General features: G+C 41.1%; 2 long non-coding RNA genes across 9 annotated transcripts in view; one reads left to right on the top strand and one right to left on the bottom strand.

Moving 5' to 3' along the window:
* LOC111242791 (uncharacterized) overlaps positions 1-21,416 on the bottom strand; it is a 31,802-nt gene extending 10,386 nt beyond the window's left edge. For 3 of the 6 annotated variants that reach the window (XR_015327091.1, XR_015327086.1, XR_002670159.2), the window contains exons 1-3: positions 21,282-21,416; positions 12,111-12,164; positions 11,075-11,170 (exon numbers count right to left, since the gene is read on the bottom strand). This is a non-coding gene — a long non-coding RNA (uncharacterized LOC111242791). Of the gene's footprint in view, positions 1-995; positions 1,108-5,796; positions 6,080-11,074; positions 11,171-12,110; positions 12,165-17,799; positions 18,072-21,281 lie in introns of those variants that run through there. The other 3 variants (XR_015327090.1, XR_015327095.1, XR_015327092.1) reach the window with 3 other exon arrangements.
* LOC147758644 (uncharacterized) overlaps positions 1-24,325 on the top strand; it is a 44,945-nt gene that overhangs the window by 2,778 nt on the left and 17,842 nt on the right. Inside the window, exon 2 of one of the 3 annotated variants that reach the window (XR_015327103.1) lies at positions 1,005-4,307. The exons of 1 other annotated variant lie outside the window; for it this stretch is intronic. This is a non-coding gene — a long non-coding RNA (uncharacterized LOC147758644). The remainder of the gene's footprint in view (positions 1-1,004; positions 4,308-24,325) is intronic. One more of the 3 variants, XR_015327106.1, reaches the window with a different exon arrangement.

Here is a 24,325-nt window from a genome sequence, read left to right as displayed (position 1 = left end):
TGAGAAGTTTGTAATATGTTTGTTGCTAACAACGGGTGAAATATATAATCTGGACATAGCTGTCCATTGATACACACAACGCATTAGGATGCATTCATTCATCGTTACGGTCGCGATCAGAGGACGTCTGAATTTCCTCAGCGCGATATGATCAACCCCCAACTTTCTATTGATGTTTCCACTCTTGTCGTTAGCATAGTGAGATAAAGCTCAGTGCTGCTTACGAAATTCACATATGCAAACAACAACGACATCTACATATCATCAATGAACAATGAATTTAGGCAATGCACCGATGCAAGCACTAGTCATGGCTTCGGCCACATGAGCCCGTCTCGTATCGGCAATTCTCCTCGATTTCCTTTAATTCACAAACGTACAAATACTAAGTTGAAATAGAGAACTTTTGAGTGAGATATATTTAGTAGCACAATCGGTAAGTACTCAAGCCAAAGGAACTATAGTTTAAAGCCGTTGTGCCAAAGGTCTGAGATCCATGGATTCCAGAACGGCCAGTAGTCACTAGCGTAGAAAGTTGCGAAGAAAACTAGTAGTAACGCTATATGTAGGTTCGTGTCATATGGTGAAGCTTTGCACGGCGACTCCTCTGATTATGCTTCTCAGAAGGATCGATAATTTCTTTGAGAAATAATCAGAGTTGCATCTAAATGAAACTAAAACGTCGGTCTAGTTTCCTGAGGTACTACTCTAGAAGCGCACAGAAAGAATGAGGACAGTTTTTTTTCCTTGTGACTGAATTTTGCGCTAATGACTGTGACACTTTATGACCGTTTCTAAGAACGAGAGATTCTTGAGCGGTTTGTCAACAACTGGTACAAAGTGTACCGCGTAGCACTTAACCATAGTCTGTGCCTGCGCATGTGGTCCGATTACCTCGTCCATTTCAAAGCTCAAAATGAACCTTCTTTAGCCTGTTCTTTTCATGAGCTTTGTTTTTTCAGCGTAACATATAAAGCTGTTTGTCGGTATCTTACCCTTTTTAGACACATGAAACTGACACAGTTGGGAAGTAATCTGTCACTTTCGGCACCTGGCAAAGCTTACTTTCTATCGCTACGACCTGTTTCACTGCGTGATGAACAATCCAGCCGGTCGAGTCGCAACAGCGTTATATCTACACACGAGAAGTCCTTACGCCTATAATACTCGCAACAGGACTAAAACTGTTTTTACAACAAGGAAACGGTTTTGCAAACAGGAGAGACGAAATCTCCGTGTAAAAGGCATAGCTCCATAATTAAAGAATACTATGTATTTTGTCATACAGTAGGACAACCCTACTACTCAATTTGAACTCGAGGTTACTCACGAACGCCGTTCATACGATTGATTCAATGGCGAAGTTTTCATGAGTACGATAAGACGTTGTAATATAAAGAACCATAGTCTGTAGCCTTTAATGAATCGTAGATAAGCTGATGATCAGCATAATGTTAAATACAATATGTAAAAACTGCGCTTTGTCAGAGTTTGACGAAGGACGAATAGGTTGTAGGATTCACAGGCTGTCAAGTTGCTAGAAGTCAGCTGTCAACAGCCAAATATTACAAATCTTCGAGATAGTTTGCAACCTAGGATAGGTTATATAAGACGAATTATGGTTTAGACCTGTGTTTGTCCTTTCGCTTGTATAAATAAAGAGAAAAATAAGCGTAGAATTTGCAGCGGATGTGCAGGCTGAACGGCATGAGCTTTACTAGATATTCACAGGTGCCACAACGCTTTGATGTCCGAACAGAAATCTAGTCAAAAAGGGAAAACAAGCTCTATATAGAGAAATGGCTGAGTTACGCAGTATCTCATACATATGACCTACCACATAATGTAATACGTGTTTTCGCAGGTAGGTATTGATTGTGATTATGAATTCGGCGCAAACCATCCCTTCTCTTACGAAAAGGTGTTGCAGAAACTAGCTGCGTCTGTGTCTCCAATCAACCCTACGTTCCTTTTTAATGGGTGTTTGTTAACGGGAAAAGTGGTCGACACGCAACGATCTTGCAGTACGCAGTGCATATGTCCGAATGGGCAGTAATATCATTATAAATTTGGCTTATTGATATTCATTAGAAGGTATATTTTACGGACTTTCTTCTATCGTTTTTGAACACTTTTGTTTATGATTCAATTTTACTTCGTGAAGCATTCTCCAAAGACTCCAACACAGTGCGATCCTAATATAGATTTTCTTGAGAAGTTGACACTAGAAAAGATACTGCGTTCGATACACCTACATATGTATACGTGTGTTAGACCAGCACCTTCAATGTGGGTAGTGCTGATTTATCAGGGAAATATTAGTTCGATCGTTGCGAGAGTTAGAGGTAAAGAGGACTAAGTAGGCCATTCTCCTTATAACCGGTTTGTTCCGTTTGTGCTAACTCAGTATCTGGAGCTGAATTGACGAAAAGCACCATTCTGATAATTAGTTTTAACTTGAGATTGAATTAAAGCTTTAGTAGGCTGCTTTTTGTATAGACGATTTGTAGCTAGGCCTACAGTAAATTATCACGTACGTTCACGAAAGCGATAGTTTTCGTTAGAGCGCGCTAGTTTATGTACAGGGTGAAGGATTGAAATAGTGATCAGCTTTGTTTGCTGTAGCAGGCGTCTGCTCACTCGCTGCCGAAAAAAAATCCGCTCTTTTTGAAACAAAGCATCAAACTCGTCGGAAACTTGCGGAACTTGAGCAGAAACCAGCTAGTACTTAACGTGTTCGTATAATACAGACTTTCTACCGAGACTATGAACTTCCATCTTCTGAGGCATATGAAAAAAATGCTATTAATTTTAGCCATTAAATTAATTAAAGCCATATTTTTAATATGGCCGAAAACGGTCGGACTTAGGCGTTTCCGTATGCAGTGCTGAACTTTATGCTAATATTGGCAGGATTTGCCGAAGGTGAGAAGATTATCAATAGAACTGCTTGCTGTGTACACACGGCCCACGGTAACAGTCGTTCTACATGCAATTTCTTCGCACTGTTTAACTTTTCGATGCGCCTCTATCCATTTCTATTCACCTTTGTATATCGCTGCTACCAATACCCAGTGTTTATTATAACGGGTCATACTTTTAGCTACGTTTATACACTTTTGCTAAGATACCTGCGTATATATTTGACGCAAACGGAAAGGCGTAACATAGAGGAAAGGGATGCCCTAAGGCGTCACTTCGTTTTACACTAAAATAAGGTCCCGCGCACCCATTCTGCCTGTCTGCCTTGCCGCTTTCCTCAGAGTCTGCTAAATTATCTCTCCGCATCTGCTGATTAGAGAGGGGCACGAAGCGATACGTCTACTTGTGTACCCTAGCTCAATTGTGGACATCTTTTTTCTCGGTAAAACAACTATCGTTGATCGCCCCATGGATTAAGTGGCTGTTCGTGTGTCATTGAAACACTCCTACATTTGAGAGGACTGCTATGCCACGTGTGAACGCACATATCTTGCGTTGAATAATAGCATTATAATACTAATGCTCTATTTGTGTTTGTGCGTTTTACTGACACAAGCCGCTTTGGAAAAGCTTTTTTACTTGAGGAAGAAGTGTTCTGCATTAGCACGTAATAGGAACCGTACTTGGATAAGCTTTACCCCAGCGGCCACTGGGCAGCAAGGCGAACAGTGACAATGTCACGGGACGAGAGAGCAAACTCTGAGAGAGAGAGAGAGAGAGTACGAAATGTCAAAAGGACGAAGCTTGCGGGTAGAGACTAGCAGACCTTTAAATCATGCTATAAGACATATTAGGCCCAATGTCGTCCTATAGTTTATGCATGCACTCGCACACCCCTGTAAGGACTGGTTGTCCGGATCCGCATTGCACCGGGCATGCACGGTCTCTCAGATTCTTTAGGCTCTTTCATTTCTCGTAAAATGGTGATTATAGTTCACAAACAGAGTCTAGCAAGGAGGCAACTTTGACAGTGGTTTCGAAATACTGTTGTTTTCACTGGTCTGAATGATTGCGTCGACACAACAATGAGACAACGATTCCGCTAGATTCGTCCGCTACAGAAAAACATCTCAGATGTTATGGTCAGTACAAGCTGTATTCAAAGCGACACCACGAATATTTTTAAGCGGCATTTTTTTTATGTAGAAGAATGACTTATGTTTATGGTCTGTACAGTGAAGCTACACAGATGATAAAATAACTTGGACAATCGCTAACGGCGTGGAATAGGCGCCCTTGAAGAGGGCTTTTTGGCAATCGTCCCTTGCACTATAAAGACCGACCACGTACTCAGTCATTTTGTGTATAACTAACTACATTTGGCGGTATGTTCCGTTTTTTTTTTTTTTCTTTTCGTTATGGGCTATACTAGAAAAGCCTTTTGGCTTTATCTGCAAAGAGCGGGCACTTGAAGGCGAGTCGGTAGTGTCCTCATGTGAATTATTTTAATTGGTTGAAACATGGTCGCACGATACATATTCACAGCGCGACGACCGAATCCCAGGCATTATTGAGTCAATGACTCGAGAGTAAGACCGCTTACTCTACGATCGTAGACTGGCATTGTTCGCATATCACGCATGGTATACTGAAACGCCAATAGAACGTGCCGAGGAAAAAGTAGGTATTGGCAGTTAGAGTAGATAATTTTCCGTCCCCGAGGAAAGTAAGCCACCTGCGTACAATCATAGGACGACAGTGTACCATGTTGGTATCAGAAGCACCCGCCCTAGTTAAGTAGGTGGGCTGGCAGGTAGCTGCTTAGCTTTATCATCTCTACTTCAAGATTCGATGGAGTCTGCAAAGGTCATTGCGTCAGGCCGCTGGTCCGTACCTTTACCGACCTACGTGATACGAGATTTTAGAAGTAAAGGTCATCACAATTCATCTACCTCGATCCGGAAAGGGTTTTTAACGAAGCTAAGCATATCTGCTGTGTGTTCATGCCAAAAGTAATAGTTAACTGAAAATCAAAAACGATGTACTAAGGTTCGAACGTATCTATCGTTCATATTCAATAATAATGTTGTGTAATATATGTGGACGACGGGACTTCAACGAACAGCGAGTACGCACGTATAAGAAGAGGTCAACGAGACGGCGAAAGTCTCTGGTCTTTTTTATTTTGTTAATTCATATCGTCTGTATTTATTTATATAAAGCATTCAATGTACTCCATTGAATCGTACTTGTTCGAAGCATAAATATTGCCTGTTACCACGATAAAGAACCGCTACGTTGTTGTAATACGTAAAAATTTTTTTTTGACAAATGGAAAGTTTTAATCGATATCTGGACTTGAGCCTTACTTGCATAAAATAGTTCGAACTGTAACGAAGCCTGATAGTCTATTTATATACATAACGATAGTAATGGCACACCATAAGCGACCATTTAGAACCTGTAGATAATGATGACCTAGGTCATGATGGACCTGTGTAAAACCAGGGAGCGTAGCAAACGGCTATGATTAATGGTGTACTAACCGAGTAGCGATAAATTAAAATCACGCTAGCGGACGCTTACCGAAGCCCTATACGTTGCGCATTGTTAATTATAGTAAACGTCAGCATGTTCACTATGCGATAAAGTAGCAATTTCTACTAAAAAGAAAAAAGGCCTTGCTAAACTCCGTCAGCACGCTGACTATACATTAGTAATGGGTGGCATTATGGGTATTGTACAGTGAAGTATTAAAAAATATCTACGAGCACCGTTACGATTTCATGCAGTCACTTTCTAAAAACATTGATGCTTGTTACAAAGGTTTTTCCATAGCGAATACCTATAGATGCCTTTGTAGTGGATACGCACTAGGCGCTGGGATGAACGTTGCCATTCGAAGAAAAGATCGTTCGCAGTGTCCTAATCAAAGTCGATTCCGCACAGCTGCTGGATACCAGAACACCAACCAACTGAACGTCGGAATGTACGAGGAGTATATGCTGCAGCAGAATCCACTTTTCTCGCAAAGAAAAAAAACATTCCTCACCCAAGACAAAGACGGGAATAGTACATAAACGACGCACGCATCGTATGGTGTGTTTCATTTGAACAAGTGCAGATTGTAATAAAACGAGGTACTTTTTGCCGGACATCCGCCAAAGTCCCGTCTGGCTGCTATTTTAGCTGAGACAAATTCCCTTATGTGAGGTGGACGGTTTCTGACGGCCAATCTCGTTTCGGCCGATAACACGAATCGTTCAGCTGTCGATGAAGACTACGGCCCTAGTTGTTGCTCTACGGATGAATCAGTGACGCTGATGGGCCATACGAACGGTCCACGTTGGTCCCGTGCTTACAAGAGGCGTAAAGCGTCGAGCAGGCGTTTAAATGCCATTGCATACTATGTAAACATTCCAACTAGCTGTTAAAAGTATTGATTGACTCGCACAATATTGCTTATGGTTTGTTTTTATCGAAACGGTGCCTTTGGGTGCGCGTTCCTATATAAAATAGATTTGTAGGTCTGCGGGACAGGATTTCGAAGTCAGCCGAACAATTTGAATGATCGAATGTAACTTCTTTGTCGCAGTTCTTTTTCCCACTATTGCTAGTCGCATATTATTATATTATTAATTGTTATAGTATTACCAATAGTAAAAAGTAATAGGTACACACACATTGCGATGAGGTATATAGTTGCCAGGCGCGTCGATATTTTTGCCCACATGAAAGATACTGTTGCATAGTATAAGTATACAGACTTTTGCGTATGATGTCCGTAAGTGTAGACATCAGGACGTGTCTAGTACTTGCGGATGTGTACGAGCCAGCCTATCTTTTTACACGGGGGCAATTCGAGTGAGAGCAGGCAGCGGCGGTGGCCGGACACTGGCAGAAGGTTTTTAGGTCTTTCATATATATATTTCACGAACCTATAGTGCCCTACGAAGCGAATAAGTACTGAATAGTGGAACATTAGAAGCAGTAATTATCTTACAACTATATGTGCTATTAACGCGCTTATTAGCATCACTAATCACTTTTTGTCGGCACGATGACGGCGCCAAAATGAAGTATAACAACAAACCTGCCTTTCTAGGTAGGTCGAAACAACGTTATCGTAAATTACTGTATCACGTAATGCTGCTTTCGCTAGCTAATAATTACGTTTTTTTCAATCGCTGTTTTCTTACATAACTGCACCTGTGTAATTTTACTGGTCAGCTTTTTTGAGAACTTCTAGCGAAATTATTCACCCCAGCCACTCGATAAGTAGAAAATCAATTTTTACAAAAAGGTCAGATTAACGTTAATTGTTGTAACGTCAGCGAAAATTTAGAGAAAACTTTATGGCTATTGGTTGCCCAGCGGCGACGAGCCGAAAACTTTCATTTCGATGCTGTATTTCCCCCAATTTTTGTTGTTCTCTATACGTTGCTACACAAAGAACTTTCGCATATAACTATGATAATGTAACAAGCGACTATGATGGCCTCCGCTTGGTGCAAGCAGGCAACCTATGTGCTAGTATAATGCTCGCACTGATTTTTCTGGGTCGTACAGTCTTTCCCCTGTTCCTACTCGGCTTCGCTCCCCTTGTAGCGGCATGAGGGAAATAGAATTCTTTCTCGGTCATAACATGCTCCGTTTGATTTCTGTCTACTTGCGTTTATTCTATCCACTTTCATTTCCCCTTGACGCTCCCAAACAACCCTTTCCGTTGGCGTAGGTTAGGGGAATGCCTTGCTAGCTAGTTACAAGCCTCGTGCTTGGCTTGTTACGTTGATTGCGCGCCGGCCCGCTAATGGGTTTGCTATTTGATTCTGATGCGCTTACTTGTTATTCACCGCTGACTTAGCCGTTCACCGGCTCAATCGTCGCGCCACCGATGGCTAAACGGTCAGATCGAGACTTTTGTAGGGAATAACAGTGGCACCAGATGCGAAGTCGAGTCTACAAGCGAAAACGGGGGCAGCGGCCACCGCCTTCGCTCTTCCTTGCTGCTTGCTGTTCATCGTTCGAGAAAAAGCAAGGGTCGGTCTTTGGAGACGCCAAGGAGTTGAACGAGGTCACAAGGCTAGGATCAAAGAAGCAGGGTCGCGGATAGGGATGAACGTCGAAAACGAATTGGGGGCATTGGAATTTGGATGGATTCTTCTTTCTCCGATATGGATGGTTCTTTTATAAAGGCGCGACAGGAGCAGGGATAGCACCAGCACCCAAAGGAATGCGGGGCGCTCAGGAAAGTACTAGGGAATGGCATACAAGACAGGGTTGTATGGAAAGACGGGCGTCTGGAGGGAAACATTTATGTGTCTGTGTATGCTTGACGCGAGAACCAACTGAGATAGGTTTCAGAGAACATTTTAAGGTCCCTGAGAGCGTCTTCTTTTCATGCCATCCTTTAGGCTTGAGAAAATCGTTTCGTAGCGAAAGCAGGCCGTAGAAGCTGGGAAGCGGGGTCCGCATATTCGCGCGGATAAGGGGCAGCAGCGCCTTTTACTCGAAGAAAGAGACCCTGAAGAGAGCTAGCGGATCCTGGCAGCCTACTCGAGCGAGACAGGCAAACGGACGGCTGAGAGAAGCTCAATGCCGTTCATTCGTTTGACCAGTGCGCCGTTACTTCAGAGCATAAATTCAGTGCAAACCTGTATAGGCCAAGCTTAGCCTGTGCTGCAATCCAAGGTTCAGAGACCAGCAAGTTCTTTCCTATTTTGTGTGCAGGACTACGCTATTCGGCCACCCACCGAGAGTTCCGTTAGGCGTTGCTGGACAGCCCAGACTTTCAGTGACAAGTCGCAGCCCACCAGGCAAGGGGCGATAGCCTATAGGGAAATCCAAATATCCAAAGAGAATATGGCGGAGATGAATCGTCAGCAGCCACAGCGACAGCAGAAGTGGCAGAGTCCCTGTCGCCTCGGTGAAAAAAGAAACGGCGAGATGTGAGCTTCTTCTTCCTCACACTGCCAATTCTCCTTTCCTGGGCAGTCTTTATTCCTAAACCTAAATAGTGGACCCTATTCGGTAGTTGAGACCACCCAGGAATAGGACGACTCATATTTACCAACGAGCGCAGTCCAACGCCAGTTATACAAAGCGATCGCAGACCACTATATATATTGTACATAGACCATATGCATATGGGTGTCTGGATCTATGAGTGCTCCTGAGTGTATAGGGCGCATGCGTGAGTGTCTGTGCCACTATGCTTTTGACAACAAGATAAGAAGGTTTAAGTTTATTATGACCTCAAATAAAGCTTATCTGCTGCAGATATCTGCTTAGATAGAAAACACGGACGATACAAGAAGCGTTAGTACCGATTCAAGTCAACATTTATGATTCAGTCAGGTTATCTATTAAAGATCTGAAAAACTTCCCGATAACGAACGCTTTTATATAGGTATGAGCGTTTTTTTGTTCTATTTATATTTTAGAAATTACGTAAATTCGAGCTAGAGCCTACATACCACTTTGAAATTATGTAAATAATAATAACGTAATAATATTAAGCTAATTAATTAACGTATAATATTATTACGTTAATAATCTAAATAAAAACGTTCAATTCTAGGCAGAGAAGATGTCACAACTATGTTATAGTAATGAACCGTTTTATCCTCGGCCCTATGGCCCCCTTAATCATAGCTTAGTACTGCTGTTTCTGCTTGCCTTCTCCATAATATCGTTGTGTTTGATGTATGTATGTAGATACGTATACATGCTTTGTGTATATATATATATATATATATTCTTTTGAATGTATATACCATTTCGTCTCGTTCTACTGATTGGACGGCTTTCTATTTAGCTGAAAGAACAGAACGGCTTGCATGTGTATAAAAACGTCGAAATGCCTTTTTTCAAACATCTCGTTGTCCTTAATGTCACTTTCTTTTCCAGTCGTCCCCCTTAAGACTTCTCACCCAAAACTCTAACAGAAACGACAACGCTATCCGATGGCTGACAACCATGTAATAGATTCATATAATTCTCCCGTGGTGCTACACCTCAGCTATCTAATGCATACTGTATCGCATGTCTCACGCCTGGGTTTCTTCACAAAAAACCACTCAAAGGGTTCATATCATCGAGGCAATTAACAGACATTTTTCTTCTTGATGCCCATGTACGTTGTGCTACCGGGCTACAACTAGAATTATATATGAATGCGCGTGCAGATAGAGGCTTTTCTCACGGGATGTACCAGTACTATTGAAAATTCGAGACATATGTTTGCTGCAAAAGTACTCTTTTTCGATGTCCTAAAATATTTTGTTAAAATACGTATGTTGATAAATGTCGCCAGATTAATGTTTTACTACCCTATAAATTTTATGTTCCAAAATAGCTTTCTACCTCATCTTGTACATTGGTAATTAATTTATTTCCTGGATTCTTTCATCCTTGTCTTTTATCATAATGTATTTACTATGCGTCTTCTCTAACTCTTGCATTATTTATTATTACATACCCTCATAGATGTATTGTTGTGTTGAAGCGATAGCCAAAAGACTATGCCAAAAAAACCCGGTAGCCTAGCTATAGACGTCAACAGGCGTACCCGTTCTCGAAGTTGAACTTCCTCAAGGGTGTTTTGATAAATGACGGCCGAAAAGATGCATTATATTGAAATTTACCCGTTAGGCGTTGCAAAACTCCTTGAACGTCCCAATAAAACAAGTATTTATCGGTGAACCACTATTCTTATATAGCACATTCAAACTGAACTTACTTATAATAATAATAAAGAAAAAAGACCCAGTTTTCCTACACAAAATACTGTGCGATCGGGAAATAGAAACACCCTCTGCTCCAGTCGCGCAATATGGTCGATGCCAAAAAAAAAAACATGTGTTTTGTTGTGTACTGCGTTTAGGTGAATTTTCTATGCTTGCGCGTGTATATCTCGTACGTACGTACGTACGTGAAACTTTGACATATTGCAATAGATGTTGAGATGTTATTAAATTGACCTAACAAAGGCACTTTGGCCTATGAATTGTATTCTTGTTGTGCTTATTTGAGTGAAGTGACTTTCACTTTTTGTAACGAATGCTTTATCCGCGAGCTTCTACTGCAACAGCTGCCGCCACCCATCCGTAAGTTGTGTTCGACGTGTATAATTATGCAACAGACAACCTACCTGTGCTTTGCTCGACGTGACGCCGCCGGCTATCTATGGCTACGCTGCGAACAGATCCAGACTGTGCCGGAGACCACTTTATTCGGCAGGAACAAGCTTGAACAGAGAAAACAAACAATGTTCCGCTATTCACTTGCTAATCGTCTCAGCGCTCGCTGCTGTCTGGATCGAATGGAAAAGGGAAATGGAGACATGGGAACAAGGGGCTAACTTGTGTAGAGAAGTTTTTTTTTTGTTATTTAGAGGCATCGATTATGCTGCCGGGTCCTATCAGATATTCACGCCTTAACAGATTCACCTATCTTTTACTTGATGAGAGATGGTATACGTACGCACATATAAATAGTACTTCCATTATTAGTAGTAGTAATCCGTGAATGTGCTACAAGGAAGCCTGACTAGGTAACTTTGTCCCCACAGTTAGATATGTGAAGATGTTAGAGACAATACTGAAGTGTTGATGCTCAGAATGTAGCTAATACACTTATATGAGTATCGAAGGACTATCAGTTTACGAAAAATTCTACAGCAGTTTGTTGAAATTGAGAAACATTTAGTGACAAGCGAACAAACCGAAGTGTATCATCTGCGCAAACCTTGACGTTGTCGTAAGGGGAATCTCATGCTGTACCATTGGCATCTGTGTCTCAGCTCAAGGGAGTCGAACATTATGAGTGGTTTGTACACTGTTACGTTACTAAATACGAACTTTTAAACAATCTTGCCGATTCCTCGAAGGCTTTCCGTCATCGATAGGGTATGAGCTTAAGGCTTCAAGACTACTTGAGAGCACATAAGAACGTAGCACAACAGCTGTTCGTCTTTGCCCTATTCTTCTTGCATGGCCCAATCGGAAGTAGTTCCGGCGTATCAGAACTTGTGTTTGTTATCGCGATATTTATTTTCTATTGCGTTTCTCGTCTCTTTATTGCGATCTATCTTTCCATTGTAACAGCATCTGTAACTGCTTATGATTCAAATTGTTGCCTTTACGTTGAGACGCTACCTAATTGCGGCACTGGAACAAAACAAGTACCTGTAGAGAACTGATGACACGCGGCCCAATACAAGGTCTTTTCTGAGCGGCTTTCTAAAAATAAAAGTTGTTTTGAAAAGCAAACAAAAAATATTAGTGTGAAAGCTCAAATCATAAAAACAAATTGCAAAAATAATAAAATTGTGTGTATTAATATTCGCCTTCCCGTTTTGCTGTATTACAATTTTAGCGCAGCAATGTTATTGTAATTATAGGAGTAAACTTTCAACGTCTTTGCCTTTGAATCACGTTTATATACATAGACTAGCCATAGTTTCAACACATTCAAATCTACCCAAATGTATCATACTATATTAGGCCTCTATAGCTTCCACTGCAGTTACAAAAAAAAGGTTCTACGTACTTTATGAATTTAGGCCTAATAATATGGATACTATTATATATAGTAAATAAATATAGACCTTTTAACGATTCATCGTATCGTTCGATGAATCGACGCATTATTTTTTAGAGAAAAATCAAGCTAGCATTTTAACGTACATATATATATGTATAATGCGTATCTACCCTAGTTAACTAGCGATAAAGCATGCGGAAACGGCTCACATTCATAATGGCACTTCTATTATTACATGTAATAGCTTAATATCCTTCTCCAGCGACCGTACACATTTTGCGTAACGCGATATTATAGTTGTTATAATGATTGGAACGATTTGTTTGCTTTTGCTCGCTCTCTCTCGCTTTCTCTCTCTCTCTCTCTCTCTCTCTCACACACACACACACACACACACACACAAACACAGATTCACACACACACTCACTCACACACTTACACTCACACCCACAGACACACACACACACTCACTCACACACGCACACACTGAGAAACATACTCACATACCCACTGAGAAACACACACATACACACACACACACACACACTGAGACACACACACACATCTCTCCCCCTCTGTCTCTCTCTCGCCGCTTCTCACAATTGAGGTGATATTAAAACTAACTTTAGCAACAAAAGGAACATTAATAACAGGAATTAAGTTGAGATGTTTGTTTTTCTGGCTGCCTCGGGCAAACTGCCTGGCTAACTTGTGCCGTAACACCGTTTGTGTCCCCGATACGTTTTTTGCGGTAGTTTGATAATTTAACATAATAAGCGAACGCGGGTTGTTCAAGCAAATGGCAGACACTTGACAGCTCGAGCATATATATATATATATATATCGAATATAAAGGACTAGGTCATTGGTTTGTTGTTGTCAACTCGTACCTTTCATTATTGACTTGTTTCTTTGATTATATACAGCGACGTGTTGAAACGTGTCGAGTTCGTCCATTCGTTCGTGTACTAAGAGTCTAATCACAATAACTGTTTTAGTGCTTCCTCAGCAATTTGGCCACGTTTTTTTAATGTGTATGACACACTTCATGGGTGTTTATTGTATTTCCTGCTAGACGTGAATACTTAAAGAACAGACTGCTATTGCCCTATGCGCGAACAAAAGGTACTGTTTTAGTTCTCCGGCTCACACATGATCCCTATATTGGATTCGATCTGACTTAACGCTAAAAGAAGATCCTGCAGTCGATTCCAATCTGGTTAACCCTGACACTGTACGAAGAGGTGGCACGTATCAGAAAGAGCGGGAGTTAGCTAATTCTCGAGACGCATATGCCGTTCTTATAATTTCGAAAAAAAAAGAGTGTAAGAGTTATTTGTTACGGATATTTCAAACGACTACGATCTTTTTTCGACGCCTTTACGTAGCTCAAAAAATACACCTGGCTAAATACATTTTAAGGTTGAGCCAAACACTGTTAATACGACTGGGAAGCCTTCGTAAAAGTGCGTTTATATGCTGCAATTATATTTAATTAAGGCCATGTAGAAGTCGATTGCTTACGATACGGGTATATTATGTTAGTAGGTCCATTCCATACGCGAAGTTGTTGCGCCAGATCAGCAACCCTCGAGAAAGCTCAAGAAATATATCGTTTGTCCAAATTGTTCGAAAGAACGCACAGCCAATTGGATCTACTAATGCTTCGTGCATCTGACCGTTGACCACCAAATATCCTTTGTGATGTGAGCGTAAACCACTGCCGATGATGGTTTAAACTTAGAATCAGTCGTCTGAAGCTTCGAATCGTATGCTACTCGGTAACTAGACCGTGACGGAGAGTTGTAGGACAATGAGGAACTCCACGGCTGGGTCCTAATAGGTGCCTGTCGATCCTACAGCCGACCCAAAACGGCGCAGGCCACCCGTTCAAATAGGCTCTCATAGGAGCCGAACGCGACCCGCTGCAATACTTCGTAGGAAAGCACACAGAGTTTCGGCTAAAAACGTTGCTATTAGGCTGTTTAAACATTGTCGTATGAATCCTATTCGCCATTCCGGAGCTGTTCGTGTTAATCTTCTATGAGACTTGTTTGCATGAAGGATGGCTTACGATACGAACAGGCCCCACACCAAAATGCTTTGCCGTACCTAAATCTTTTGTTGTCTGAAAATGGCCTAAAGCTATGTTGGTTGATAACCTGCGAGTTACGACACTAGAAGCAAACCGAACTCAAATCACCAGATTGCTCAAGTACAACAGTACCAACCATACCCTGCTGCTCTTCGTGCATCTTACATAGTTTCGTTTATGATAGCACATAACACAGTTAAATTTACGTAAACCGATCATTGATATTTCATTAATTAAGTAATCATTTGCTTTAGTGAGCTACCACGTCTATTGGATGAGAGGTTCCGTCTTTTGATTGTTAATCCGGTTGATGCTGTCACCGAAAGCTTTGCTGCTTGTAGAAACATGAAGAAGCACCTAATCCTCGGACCGTACAAAGGTCGCCCTTAATCAAGATGCCGAGAATCGGGACGACTACGTATAGCATGATAGAAAGCGCATCACAGTACCGATAGCGACCAACAGAAACGGGGCAGCTTCGACACGTTGAATAACTACGACAATGTACCGAAATTGAAGGCTGTACTGAAACAACAAATCAGCAGCTTTGAGACGCTGAGTCGAGCTACCCTACAAGCCAGTTGAGACTCCGGAAGTCCTAACGACCAATTCGTTTGTTTTTTTTTTTCTATATAATCACACCCGACAGATGAACGGTTGATTGATAGACTTATAAATGCCGTTACTGCGTCCGTGTATTTGGCCGTATCTATCACAGCACGCTCAAAGCACAACCTCAGCATGAAAGACCGCTCAAAATATTTCCGAGATTTTCACGCAGAGAAATTACAGTCAACGTTCGCAGCGTGACACAAAACAAAGCTATTTGATGGGCTGGTCGTAGGCAGTTCGATGTTTGTAGCCTGATGATTCACGGGATGAGCCTAGATGAAGGCACATCAAGGGACATAGGTTTGAGCTGGCTCTGCGAATCCTCTGCCAGTGAAAATATCTGTTGAAGATAGTAGGATACTTGCGCATAGCGCATGATAGGTGAATCATTTAGGGAGATCGCTGCTGCCTTATCCAGCTTAATTTTGCCTATTTACGTTGGTTTACCAATGCTACACTCTGGAGGCTTGAATAGGATCTGTAAATCAATCGAAATTGTAAATGATCTTCAGTGTTAACAGGAGTGTAGTTCAAGTATGCTGTTAGGGCATAAGCTTACCATAGTTACAGATACACTTTTATTTACAATCTGTACATAAATAGACATTTTCCTTTTTTTTTATTAGTTACTAGTGGCGCCACATTCGTGCACATTGTATAGAAATACATATATATATGTACCGAGAAAGAGCACTAGCCAGATTGACCACGCTTATGATTTGTTGGAAGAATTTTGGGTATAACAAGGTTCATAATGAGCACGAGATAAAACTCTTTACTACATAGTGGAATTAGGCAAACATCGAACCAGAAAATGGTAGAAAAGTGCAATTTATAATAGACGAGCCCCTGTCGATTAGATCACTAGAATATAAATAATACAATAGAATATAACAGTTACGGTGGCAAAAAGCTTGTTATCAATCATCAAAGCCTCCCCATATGATGCCGATAACACTAGTACAATGTGCGCTAAATATAAAGAAAATTGGAAGCTCACGTTTGAAGTATTGAAGTACGTTTGAAATTTCAAAGACTACCAAAGATTAGAAGACGAAGCAATCAAGTAATTTAAGAATTGCCAAAAAGAAAAATTCTCTCCTTGGACTTTTGATGCAGAAACAAAGAGGAGAATAATGATTATCAGCTAGGCCACCCAGTCCTTAGGGTCCGTCTTCTACTGTTTGACCGTTTTGAGTCCTCACATTTTCCGCTCGCGGGCAACTTACTATTGAATTCCATTGGAAGTAGCGTATTTACCGAGTTTACACCTATCGATATCGTTTTATTTTCAGAGATAATTTGCAGTTCAAATCTTCAAACCAAAATGGCTTCCAAATAGTTTGGGTCTCGAATTGAAGTTGTGATCGCGACAGATGGCAGCTATATTAAGTCAGTATGACCGCCAGCAATGACGCGTTAAATGATCTGTTTATATTTAGATATAGTCCATCTATATAGAACAGCTTCAGATGCGTAGGTATTCGAAGGCAACCCACAGACCGAACTCGCCTCCAATTAAATATAGATAGAATATTTTATGCGGAAAGGTCAGACGCTTCTAAACATTGTGCTCAACTGTAGATCTAGCAATAGCAAAATTGCGATTGGACATGGTGCAATTTATGCCCTTTGAAATGGTCCGTACCGCGATGGGGATTTATTGGAGCTGACCAGGACATTATAGCTAATATGAATAGCAACAGGCAATCGATGAGGAGTAGTGATCTGTAAATTTTAAGGAATAAGTGTGGATATCGCAAGTGTAGCGTAGGCCACATGCGGTTCAGGCCATAACCCTGAACCAAAACTCGATCGTAGAAACTATAAGACCTTGGCGGAATTTCATAGTCAACTTTGGCTATGTATGGGCATTGGAAATGTTCTATTCATTTTTGTTTCCATAACAGGTGCTGGATTGTATGGTGCTTGAAATTTTGGAGATCCTATTTCAACACTTCAGATAATAATTTTTGGAGACCGGGATGCATTTCAAGAGCGCCTATCGTCTCACTAGGCCTTGTCAGATAAAAACATAATTGCCCATGTATTTGTTTAGGCTTCTAACAGAAGAACATTTCAAACCCAAGGTGCAGTCCTTTTCGTCGTGGAAACTTTACCCACCAATAACACGTTGTTTGCTGTTAGCTGAAAGACTACTATTTGCGCTGGCTTTGTTTAGCCTATTGATATGGTTCATTTGGGTTGGGTTTTTTCGATGAGGCTAGTAGACAGTACGATCTGTCTTCGATTCTCGTTTCTTCCACACCAACTCACGCTAAACAGAACGATCAAGTGTTTGGCTGGTCTACGCAGCAAAGCCGCTTGAATACCGACTAGACAAGCAGGAACCGTTAGAGCTAACGATAACTGGCTACGCTACGCGACACGCAATGACGAATCTACGTAGAAAATGCTGCTACACTAATAACGGTCTCTTCTATATATACAACAAGCTTCATGCGATAAAGGCTGGTGTACTGATTTTTTGCTTGAGAGATTCATATATTGTCAGATATATTGAAAATAAAACAAATACGTGCCGATCGTCATTCAATCAGAGAGAAGGATACGTTACAATGAAGAGAACTATCGACCGTAAGATATGTCGTCAATTGACCTACCTCCTTTACGTCTCGTTGAAACACTAGAGCATGTCTAACTGTGACTAGTATCCATCTTCCAGATAGCCAATCTCATTTATTTGTGCCGTCCTCTAACTAGGCTTACGTATGGAATTTTTCGTTTACGTTTATCAAAACGACGAGCAGCGTCATTTCACTAACAAGCGAGACCGTTGCTGAACGCTCGGTAGACTGTATTTCATGGAAACATTCTCTTATCTGTTGGGTTGGCAAAGACAGACCTCAAGTCAACAATGCGACGAAGACGATACCTGGTCAAGTCACGCAATAACGTGAAAATCTGTATTAGTAAATAAGTGTAGTCGAATAACGGAGCCACGAGTGCAGTCTCGAGCAAACAGATACAGTGTGCCAGCTTATCTAGCCGTAAATATGGAAAAGCTATACAATAGCTAACCATAGAATAAAACTGCAGCCGATCTGGTTTGAGAAGAAAAGTATAAACTGCTTGAGCAGAGATAGTGATGGATCCTGGTACGTCATTAACGATGGCAACGCTGTTAGTGCTATAGCGGCCTTTAACTTTTCTGTTTAGCCCCCGTCTGTTGATCGATCGCACCCGTGCCCCATTCTGACTATGGATATAGCAATTTTGCAACGGTATTATCAATTTGGACTACGAAAAAGATCCATTAATTAGATGTTGACCGCATCGTCGAGGCTACGAGACCGGAAGCATGTGCTACTCTACCTCTCGTTAGATGTTAGCTAACTGACATCAGCCGCAGACTAATCTATATGATACCTTTTTTTAATAATATGCCGCGCCGCATTTTAAAAAAGTGTCCCAATAGATAGATCCCAATCGTAATTTTCTACCGCTGCCCCGTGTATTATATATGTGAGATGCCGACCGCTACCATTGCGGCCGGCGTCGTCAATAAGCCCATGGAGCCAGGATTGGACACTAGCTTCAGCGCTGAAGATCGGCCCAGCAGTGGTTATTCAGTCAAGCTTGATCGATGAAGTCAATCGATTTCTATCAACATCAGGCGCACAGGCGCCATCTTAGGTTATTACCGCCATTTAATGAGCACTAATTTGGCTGCCATTATGGCATTCTACACACAAGTCGACTGCAGGTGTGAAGTGGATGCAGGGTTCAAGGAAGTGGGCTTGTTCGCCCAATCGAAAGCACTGTATAAGCCGAACATGGAATTCATTTTCCGACCAAAGTAGCCCGGCGCTTTCGTAGTTTCCTGACAGGAGTTTTCAGACGCTTTTTGGAGTATCCATTGGAATCGGTATGTATACGTATCTATCAGGTACGTGCTGAATTGTCGTTGAAACATTCAGCGTCATCATTCACGCCTATCCAGCCTTGAACCTTTCTAACGTTACATGAGATGACGTTAAATCAGTGAGCTCAGCGGAACTGCATCCTTATGGCAACGGTTCCGAACCCTTCAATTTCGTCCTGTCAGAACAGGTACGCCTAAAGCGTCCCGTTAAACAAACACATGATAAAGCCACCATCCATAAATGGTAATAATTACATACTAGCGGACATCATGAATTTTCTATATGTAGCTACTAAGGCTCTCTATATCACGTCTTGTGCGTGTTATAATACTACAACATTAATCACTTTGTCCTGATCTCTGACAAGCACTCGGCTGGATAGCACAGCAGAACTGCGTCATTCTATCATTTCTCCTACTTCAGCGACATATTTTCTTTACTGCAATTTGTGTCAGGTACGACAGGTGAAAAAGTGATGATGATGATGATGTTTTGCGTTTGAGGACCATATTGCAAGACTCAATGGAGTCTGATGACCATCTGTCGAAGGCAACTAGGCTTCTGGCAAGAGCGAATCCACGTAACCAGTGCTCTTGATAGCTTGCGAACTCGCAATATAAAGGCGACACTCTCTTTCAAAGTGAACCAACAGCGGGAGGTCCTAATGCTTTTCCATCATTCTTCCTTCTTTTGAAATTACGTAATTTCTTACATGATAATATCTTCATTTAAAGCCAGTATGCACATGATAAATATATAGTCGACCGGCTATAAAAATTAATTGAAAAACATTGTTGTAAAGATTAAGTCAGTCACAGCGATGTTATGAGGCACAGACTGAAGTTAAAGCATTCAACACTTTACGATGAGGAATATGATGGCCCCGCATCCGTAATCGACGACGTATTTGTAGGAACTTGTAGGAAGACAATTTATAGGCATATACGGTTCTATATCTTTTAGCTCATTTCAGGCCACTTTGCTATAACGTCAAACGTCGTCTATGTATGGCGATTTGTATAGCATGTAACATCACGTCCTGAGATGACGCGCCACGTTAGTTATTTTTTTCGAAGATAACAACCAAGGCTGGGTCCTATGGCTGGTAATCGAGGCAGAAACACGGATGGTAGAAACAAATCCGCATGGCACGTCGAACTAAGTAGATTAAAACCAATTGTTTGTCAGAGTTCGTGTATACAGGCCAAGCTAATCGACTCCGAGATAATGGCATCTTAAAACCGGCACTCAACAGAAAGCTGAACGTGAAAGTGTCGTTTACGACAAATCGGAAGAGGTCTAACTGCTTCGAAAAAATCAGGCCAGGTGACGTATTTATAAACAACGATGATGATTGCACAACCGCAAAAAACATACCTCAACTACACCAGGAACAATACATCATTCAAATTTAGACTTCTAAAAATATCGTGAAATACATAAAAATAGCAAGCAAACTTATGGGTCGATCATACCTTATGAACATATGAGCGTTACATGAAGGATGTAGCTGGTAAAAAAAAAGTCAATGAAGTCAGACCTGAGACAGAAGGGTTACATATAACCGATAGAGTAGATAACCTAAAGGAACCCTGACGCATGAAAAAGTCAGGTTTAAGAAATATGCAAGAAGGGAAAGCTTGGCCATCATATCTCAAAAACGTTTATCACTACCCAGAAAGTCACAGCACACCGAAAACAACTGCAATAGCTATGATACACAAAGACTTTTCACGCCTTTGATATAGTATCGAGGGGGCAACTTTTCAACAATCTTCAGAAGAAACATTACTGTAAATTTTTCAACGGCCTGCAACGTTCAGAATGTTAGACATAGGTTCATAAAAACGCATTTGTCCTGAACGAAAACAAAATCTTGACACCTCTGGGTTCGTCGTTTTTGGGAAGGATTAGTAGTTCGTCAGACATCATGTCAAAGCCAGCCGAAAAGCACGTATAGCTCTTAGGCAAAAACTCTCAGCCAAGACTGTACATCAAGCAGTGTATACCTAGGAGATGAGTAAATAACCTGGCTTGTAAACGTTTGGCAAAAACTATAAATGTTTATAAGACAAACGCAAATGGGACGTTATTTGTGAGCGAACTGTTACAAGTACACACAGACTGTTAGAGTTATTCCTAAATGTTTATTATACTAGGACAATTTACACAATGAGACAAATTACGGTGCCACTTTATAATATGACAGGTATACATACCGTGGCTGAAAAAGTATATATCTGCCAATGCCACTGATGAGCTTTACATTCACCAGGTCAACGTGCCAACCAGATTAAGACGACCCTAACGCTTACAACAGGCGCGTTCAGCTAGTAACCTTTACATATATCTATTGGCTTAAAATTCGTTCTCCACAAGATTCACAAACGATCAAACCAACACTCAGACGGGCAGTTACCTACGTACACCTATGGACCGTTGAACAGATGGAAAAAAAATAGGAAAAAAACACTTTTGATTGGATAGGTGCAGAAGACGGGTCCTGTCGTACTTTGTTATTTGTTGACCTGATGAATAGAATAGTTCAAGTACGCAATACATGATTTTTTAAGGTGAATAGCTTCCGTTTGGATGGCATTGATACTACTCAAACAACGGGCCCCACAGCCGAACCAGACTTCAATGTAAAACAATGTTACGTAACATATTCCTCAGAAGCTGAATGAAGATAGCGGCAACTAAATTTGTATAGCATGAACGTCACGATTAACTCTGGATTCTCATTTTCTAGATATGGCATGATGTTAGATGAAATAAAGATCTTTATCGAACCAGTATCGAAACGTACGGCTGGCTACTAATATTTCCCAGATTCCACTGATACAATTATCCTGATTTGTAGCTGATCTTCTACGCAGCATACATGCTCAATAACATTCTATTCTAAACACGATACGTTCTGCTACGACATGGTAATTATCAGTGCATGCTTATACCTCAAGTTTAGAGGTTTACGTTCGGATCTGTATTAGAATTCGGTTAGAAGATGCGCGTTCTACAGTTGTTACTGTTTACCTTAAAATCAGAACGTTCTGAGCAGTTCGTCACCTAACATTTGTATGAAAGCTACGGATCTACAACCTGTAGCCTACAATCGGCTATTCTTGAAAACTCAGAAATTTTATGCATGCCCGTACTCAGCAAGTCATTTCCGAGGATCAACTACTCGATACTTTTTCAATAAGATTCACTCTTTCTTGAGTTTCTTGTAGTCTTCTCTCTCTTTCTAGTCTTCCGCAACCAGCTTAAAAGTTGATCAGAGGCTTATCTAAACGTATACTATAATAGATCATATTAGCATAAAATTTTACGAAAGTCGATTTTAAAAACCCCCTCTCTCTCTCTCTCTCTCTCTCTCTCTCTCTCTCTCTCTATATATATATATATATATATATATGTTCCTTAAATAAATTCAACAGTTCGTATTACTACAAGTTTCTGTTGATCCTATTCATATGTAAAGTGTTGTAAGCTGTTTCAAAAGGGTATATTTTTTACGAATAATTATAAAAGTTATGATAGTTATTATTGGGATAGAAACTACCTATGGGCAGATTAGTTGTCCTTCTGTGATTTCCCAGACGATGTCGCCGATGCGAAAGCATTGGCTAGCGAATCATGCCGGTCTCTATTTGCGCTTCAATATACGTATTGTACATCGTGTCCTTATCAGAGGCTTGAAACAGTTCCAAAGCAGACGGCATGATAGTTTGTTGCAATCTCGAGCTGCCTAATCTCAAATGAAACGTGCGATTATGTATTAGGCAACATATTTTCTACATATATGTACATAGACGGCTAGAAGGATATTAATCTATAATAATAATATCCGCTTTGGCAGCCGAAGGCTGACCTTGCACCCTTAATATCCACAGAGGATTATAAGTATAGCGGGACCTCAATCGTAATGCTCTCCCATTAACGTTGATGACCACTGTTCAGTGTTGAGCACGTACTTGAGGTGCTAAGTGCTTGTGATGTTATCGGTTTGAAACTAGCAGCCGATCGGGGGCTTAGGCACAGGGTCGTATTATGCCATACGGTCACTTTGAATACACTGTTAGGACTAGTGCGTGTGTATTTCAAGGGCGTTATTTGAATGCGGCAAACATCTGGAAAGTAATGGGCATCACTTACTACTTCATTTACATATCACAGAACGTATCTATTATTATCAACTAAGATATGAGGTGTATGGCGGAACAACGTCGCGTTTTCGGAGGGTCCTGTCTCGCCTTTCAGAGGGGCTGGCCATCAAGAGGTGCGTATGGAAAACGCGTTAGTTATCTCGTTTGTGAAGTTATTATGAGTATATCAGTAACTTCAAAGGAGAATTGCCCGTATTTCTCGTTTTACTTTCGGACGATTTGTCCTGAATTTACTTTTTCGTGTACCGACAGCACTCGCACAAATCGCAGCCGTGGCATCATTCCTACCGCCTGCATGAGGTCGATTATCTCGAAGTTCTTGAGACTTTTTTCGCGCCATCTCTGCCGTAGCCGAAAAAATCATGCAGATCAAGTGACCTTAGTACACTAATGCGAAGCATGTCGACACTGTACCTAGTCTATGCACGAAAACATTTGAGGTTTCTTTTGTCGAACTTGTTTGAGGTTTGTTTGAGAACTTTTGTCGCCTGCTTTCTCAAACTAAGCCGAGTTTATCATCTCATTCTTTCCTCATTTTTTCTTTAGCTTTTAAGTTCACCTTACTTAAATACTAAATCGGCTTGATTAGCGTAAGCATGTTATATATTGTTATACCTCTCAGAGAGGCAATAAAGGGGACACTACTCAAAATGATCTTGGTTTAAACCTACGTTTCAAGAGGTAATGCGGCCTTTCACTGCATAGAGCGTAAGATATCTACATGACATACACTTCCTCAAAGTATATGAATAATGATTCCGGTTCAGGAAAATGTTTAGTTTTTTTTTTTTTTTTTTTTTTTTTTCTATATTGACGTAAACGTGTACGTTTGTGTAAAGGATGTCAAAAATCAATAGCGTACGCAGAAGCTCCTTGTCGCCGACGGAAAAGGCTCCACAACACTGTTTTTAAATTATCTGAATCAACGCGACGTTACTTAAAGCGAACTATCTCGGAATTGGGTAGGGAGGGCATCGTTCTCAAGCCTCGGGCGTGGATCATGGCTGAACTAAGGGCGATTAGTAATCAATCACCTCCGCAAGCATCGCTTCTGAAGATGTATAAGGTAGTTCGTTATGCCGATGTGTATGATG

Source organism: Varroa destructor, unplaced genomic scaffold, assembly GCF_002443255.2.
Source record: "Varroa destructor unplaced genomic scaffold, Vdes_3.0 BEIS01000001.1, whole genome shotgun sequence".
In the NCBI taxonomy this organism is placed as follows: domain Eukaryota; kingdom Metazoa; phylum Arthropoda; class Arachnida; order Mesostigmata; family Varroidae; genus Varroa; species Varroa destructor.
This window is presented reverse-complemented; position numbering and strand designations above follow the sequence as displayed.